Raw genomic sequence first — 6,627 nt, 5'->3', positions numbered from 1 at the left:
GCGCACGCTGCACACTCCGACATTTGCTCTCGCGTTCTTCTTGGTTGACTCATGTAGGCCTTTAGTGATTCTGAAGGATTAGATCACCTGTGTGCCTGTGTGCCTGTCAGCTATTACAAAACGATGTAGGTGTACACAGCAAGCCCTGCAACATTTAAAACAAATTCTGCGCCCACACAAAAGTATATAGAAGATATAGTCTTCACACACGTTTTCGAACTATTCTGCTGTATAAATATGCACACAGTGAACATGTACATAGCCAATACGTGTCCTAATATAAAATGTTTTTTTCCCTCCTTTTTTTCAAGTACATGTGATACCCCCCTCATAGGCCTATTAGGCTGTAGGCCTATAGGTTTCTAGAGAGGAATGTGAACAATATATGAAGCTTCGTTCAGAGTAAGCTACATATAGCTATTCGGGGCACTATTTGGTGAGCAGGCCGAGAAAGAGTGTAATAGCCTTTAGATAGGCCATGGCCTTGGGTACCAGCTAGGCTACTTTAGCGCAATTGGACCTTGATCAGTAATCGCTTTTCAGAGTGAAACAATAAATTGACGGGAGACCATATATGGTGATTTTCCAACAGGACAGAAAAACAAAACATCCCTTCTTTCCTGGCCGTGCCTTTGTAATTGCTGTGACTAATGCTTGACGAACAGCACTTGGGGTATGTCTGAGGTGCGGAATGGGCCAGTGAGTCACATTTGTTCAAGAGAGAGTGTTTTTTACAATAACCACGACGGCCAGTACGTCGAAGCTCACAGTGCCACAATGCTACGCTTTATCAATTCTAATGAACCAGCTCTTGTTCTGGTGGCCATTACCGCCCGTCTCATGGCGAGTTTGTCCCGTAAGTGGGATGACTAGACTCACTTGCTACCCCTCGTCACTTTCCGGTTATCAAAGCTAACCGCGTTTCGCATGACTGGTTTGGGCATTGGGGCATAATGCATCTTTCATAGAACCAGACAGTTAGCTTTTTATATCATCATTCATTCGTCATGTTTTTTGTTCTTTCATCATCACTGGCCTGTACAGATAAACGTGGCCAAAGTCTGGGCTTCTCATATCCTTTCGCCTTTTTACGCATCAACTATATTCCATTAATCTGCTGTATTTTAATTCTAAGTATTTTTTATTCTACTTTCTGTTTTATGCCGAGGAGGCATCGTCAGTAGCTATTTAACAATTATAAAACTTAGTCTGTATCATGTCATGATGAATGGGCACTGCAATGCTGAGGCCACTGGTCACGATCATGTTACTCAATACTTCACAGACTTAACCGGAATCTGAGTCTAAGGACAGCAATCAGTCAGGAAAAGCAGCTTTCCAAGACAAGGGTAATGAAGGAGCCTGTCTGGATAACATGGCCAAGGAGGATAAGTTAACATATGTCCTGCCAGAGCAGGCAACAAGGTAGTGGGGCGTAATATGTCTGAATTAAAGCTGACAATGAGCAAAAAGGTTCTGAAGGAGCTTCATCTTCCCTTAAGACAGCCAAACAGGACATAACGACATGGGAAGGCATTGATGATCAGGGACCCAGTGATTTAGTAGATGATGGCTGGCATGTGGAACAAATTACACTACCATAAAGATTTTTTTTCTATGTCAGTAGGGAATTCTGCCTTGCACAGGCTGCTCTCAACTCTGTAGAAGAGTGTGAAAGTCTTCAGCCAGTGTTGAGCCTCTTTGATAACCTTTGCATCTATCATGTTGTATTGCACAGGGGATCCAGGAGGTGTTTCCCAAAAAACTAAAAAAAAAGGAAGGAAAAGGGGCAAAGGAATAAAGACAGAGAGAAAGGAAGAAAAGGGGGGAAAAGAAAAGAAAATGAGACCCATAATGACTATCGGTTCTGGGAAAATCAAGAGTGAAATCAACCTAAATCAAGATGTTTCCTCGTTATGTGAAGAGACAGGCCACAGACCCCGGTGGTACACTTTCCACTGATTGGGGGGAAATGTTTGTTTGAAGAGAGGTCATTGCCTTTCATGGCATGTTTGAATTCTCTCTGGCTTTTAATGCATGTTGAACTCTGTGTATACCAAAGCACTACTGGGCAAAAAAGGGGGGAGCACATTAAAATGAAGAGAGTTGTACATGGAACAGAAATCAGATTCTAATTTGAAGGATTCCCTGCTCACATACTTTCTAAAGTCAGCGAAGCACCTTTGGCATTTCTCTCCAATAATGCATGACAGATGTATATCAACCATGCGCTCAGTGATGGCAGGATTTCTCAAATGTGTAGCCAATATTCCTGCAGGACCTGCAGTAGTTAACTTTCCCCACCCCCAACCACCACCACCACCACCACGTCCTCTACCCTCTCATCCTTCTCCATCTGGATTCAATGTGTTGTTGCAGAGCATCAACAATCAAACAAGAAATGGCTAAAAGGGGTTAGGGTTTTCTAGCACTGAGTGCTCTCATCTTACAAGCCAAAATGGTTACTCTGTGCACATGGGTTTCTGACAGTTTCCATACTGGTAACTGCTAAATAATGTCTATTTTATAATGAAGTACAGGAAACAGAGATATTATAACAGAGTGATTTATTATGTATTACAAGAAAAAGCTACCCTGGAAATCCCGAGTTCTCGCAAAAGCACAATTTGAATTGTCTCTGCGAGACACTCTGGCAATGAGTAATGATGCACGTTACTTTTACCCCTTGCATCGCGAGGAATCAATCACATCAGTGTATCTTATATACAGTAGGTACGGCTGAAGTGCCCTTGAGCAAGGCACCTAACCCCTCACTGCTCCCCGAGAGCCGCTGTTGTTGCAGGCAGCTCACTGCGCCGGTATTAGTTTGTGCTTCACCTCACTGTGTGTTCACTGTGTGCTGAGTGGGTTTCACTAATTGGGATAAATGCAGAGACCAAATTTTCTCTCACGGGATCAAAAGAGTATATATTTCTAGATTACCAGGATCTGGGTTTTCCAGGATAAGAAAAAGCACAACGCCTCAGTTATCTTCATATAACAAATTATTCACTTCATATTTTTTCTCAATGGTATGTTTTTAGTGTTATTTCATACTAATATGACTTGTGCAGTTTTAATTGTGTGTATAGGTTATTTGGTTGGTTTACTGTGGTTATTACACTTCTGGCCCATGAAAGAGCATGGGTAACTGTAGGCTGAAAAGTCAGATCTTTGGCCATCAGGAGGAAGTCTCACCTACATTGTGAATGACCACCTCATTTGAACAGAAGATAAAGAGCATTGCTTTGTCTTGAAATACAGTAAAACTTCAAGAGAAATGTCACCAAAACCCAGAACCAGCTATTGTGTATGACCTTTCCCAAAACATATGTACACAATCATGTGACAGGCATCACAGAAAGCCAATTACAAGGATTCCCCAGACTTGATAGTCTGCTTGCCCAGAGTTTAAAGGGATCCTGTGTTGTTTTGGAATCGCCTGTGGAAGCCATCCTGTCACTCTGAAAATCATATGGTATGGCGTGGGAACTGCCAGAATATACGTGCAATGTGAAAGTTTTTAACTATCTAAAACTACACATTGAAATCAGTTGTTAAAGCTAATTTTGAAACAATTTTTCAGAGAAATAGGACCTATCAGTGGTTCTTGATTTTGTATGTCAATCAACAGATGTCTTGAATCTATTCTAATCTATCTTCTGTCAAGGGTAGGTGGTCTAAAATTCAGGTCCTCCACATTAATGTCCATGTTTTATGCTCATTTTTAAAACGTTTGCTTATGAGAGATATTTTCCACCGACCTCCTGCACAGGAAGCTATCACTAAGTAAACTACTACAAGAGCGCTCCTGTAAAGGTGCACTCTTAGCCTGGAGATTCCAGACCCAAATCCAAAAGATTATGGGTCTGGCCACGAATAATGTAATGGCCCAACTCGAGGGGTCGGCACCAAGCATTAGAAAATCTCACTGCTCGCAATTGGATACCTCTATACGGCCAATGTTTACTGTCTGATTCCGGACTTTGACGCAATTGGAAAACACTACGACTGTCATCTGTTTAGCTCGCTTCTGGCCCGCCTATATCAGCTACACAGATGTGATTGGTTCCCCGCGATGCAAGGGGCAAAAGTAACGTGCATCATTATTCATTGGCAGAGTCTCTCGCTAAGCAAATTGATATTGTGCTCCCGCGAGAACTCTGGATTCCCAGGGTAGTGCACTCTGCTCACCAAGTCACAATGTATCTGCTTGTTGATTGGGCAGTTTCAACCCCTGCATTAACCAGTAGAGGGCAGTACTTGTATGTGTTCTCAACATTTCTTCTGCCTACAACCTTGAGTGGCTTATGTGTACCTTCTCTGAACTGCTTTTATATGTTTGTTTCTTTGTTGATGTGTTTTGTTTATATGTCTTTATTACTCTGTTTTATTTTACTGTCGTAAACACTTTGTTTACAGTTGTTTAGAACAAATCCAATCCAATATCCACTGTCCACATTAAAATAGCCTACGTTCAGAGGTTGTGATTTCAAGAAAGATGCAAACTTAAAACTAATTTTCAAGAACACTAGTCTATTTTGATGAAAATCTCTTTATCTAAGTATTCATTCAAAACAAATCTTGCTTTATGTTGCAAACATATGCAGTGGGAATCCTCTGAAATATGTGCACTACATGCTAGTAAGATAGTTGCATTACACATACATCTTGCTGCACACCATCTTACAGTGTTTGACTCTGATGTTTGAAAAGAGAGGGCACAAAAGCTGTTCACATTGTATTGCACAAGGGGAGAGAGAGAGAGAGAGAGAGAGATTTATCTAGAATATCTGACTAAATCTATTACAGAAAGGCAGCCCCCAGACAGACCCTAACCCAGGAATAGACCAGGCCCATATTTGGCCCAAAAGCAAAACCATGACAACAATTACACAGGTGAGAGGACAGGTGGGGGGTTGAGAAGGTGGTCTAAACCCTCTCAAACAAGGGAAGAAAGTAACTATTTGGGAGGGATGAAACATACACACATACTGCAGTGTTCTGTATGTTCACCCTCATACACTCTGAGTCTGAATACAAAGTTGAGCCCAACTCATTGCGTAATATGTGATCTTAGACACACCAGGGCAGGTCTTCCCTATTCAGCTGCTGTGTCATGCACGTTGTCCAATCAGGACTTCTGCTGTGTCATGATGATTTCTTTTTTTCTAAACGGCCAATAACAGGGCAACTGCAAGAAAATAATGCATGCATTAGTTTGAGTATTGTCAAATGTGTCTTTTGTATTGTCAATGTTGCTTTGTCATTCTAAAAATACGTCTGTGCAGTTATGTGAACTAGGCTATGTGCCAGTTTGGGATTTCAGGGCCTGAGTCTACATTCAGAATATCCACACTCACTTGCATCACACTAACCAGGTATGTCATTTTCTGATCAGTGAAAGATATATCTGTTATAAATATAAATATATGTGTAAATATATATGTCTATAAACATATATTTATACAGTATTAATGTCCATCTGCTAACACAGGGGTGATGTGCTCTCTCTTCTTGGTCTTAGTTAAAAGTGTAGTAGCAGAGTTCTGTATGAGTTCCAATTTCTTATACTTTTTTGGGAGACCAGTAAAAAGTGTATTGCAGTAGTCTAACCTGCTAGTGATAAAGGCATGGTTAAGCATGTGATAAGGGAGCAAAGCCATCTGGGTTGGTTGGCTCCAAATATATAATTGGGCATCATGTGCATAGCTGTGGAAGTTTACAGTATGCTGATGTTTCCTAACGGGGGTCCTGTTTTACAGACACATGATCTAGACTAACATAAAAAAATCTCTGTCAGTAATGTAGGTTTGAAACCAGTTTAGTAGGCCTATACTATTTGCATGACAGGTGTGTGGTTCACCTCACTGTGTGTTCACTGTGTGCTCTGTGTGTTCACTAATTCACGGATGGGATAAATGCAGAGAGCAAATTCCTTGTATTCGCAAGTAGCCTATACTTAGCCGAGAAACCTGATTTACATTTACATATTTTACAAAACATTACAGGATAATTAATCCATTTCCTGATAGAGAAGACTGATGCAAGCACTAATAAACATTACGTTTTGGTTTTCCCCTCCTGTTCTTTTCGTAAGTGCATTTGTTCAGTGACTAGGCCTACTTCCTTAAACTCTGACAAGGCAAAGTTAAGGAACGCTCTCTCACCACCTCTCCTCACACAGGTATAGCTTAAATCTGCACATTCTCATAAAAGAACTTGAACAACTATTTCCCACACAATTATATTCAGACTGCCTTTCCATCCAATGCGTCAAGCCTATTTGAATACACTGACCTAACCAAATTTATTTTTAGACCTAACAGAAAAAGTATAGGCCTACACCATTAACCTTATCATTAACAACCAGAGGCTACTATTATTATCCCTCCCAGCATATTTTATACTGACTGTCAGTTTCGTGTTTGCTTACTTGCCTCAGGCAGACAGCAAAGTTTCAGCTGCAGTTTCCTATGCGTGGGCGTCTGTTTGGGTGAAATACTAAGCTGCAGTTCTATTTACCTGAGGAACCTGCCAAAAAAAAAAAAAAAAAACCTTTAACCTAGTTACTTTCAGTTTGTTATTGCCTCGGGCGCCCCCGCCCGGTTCGTTCTGTGGCGAGGT

The sequence above is a fragment of the Alosa pseudoharengus genome, unplaced genomic scaffold, assembly GCF_046254945.1.
Source record: "Alosa pseudoharengus isolate Yale_2024_CS ecotype anadromous, Long Island Sound unplaced genomic scaffold, YU_APseudo_1.1 YU_APseudo_1.1_scf_2, whole genome shotgun sequence".
Taxonomy (NCBI): domain Eukaryota; kingdom Metazoa; phylum Chordata; class Actinopteri; order Clupeiformes; family Clupeidae; genus Alosa; species Alosa pseudoharengus.
Note: the sequence above shows the minus strand (reverse complement) of the source record.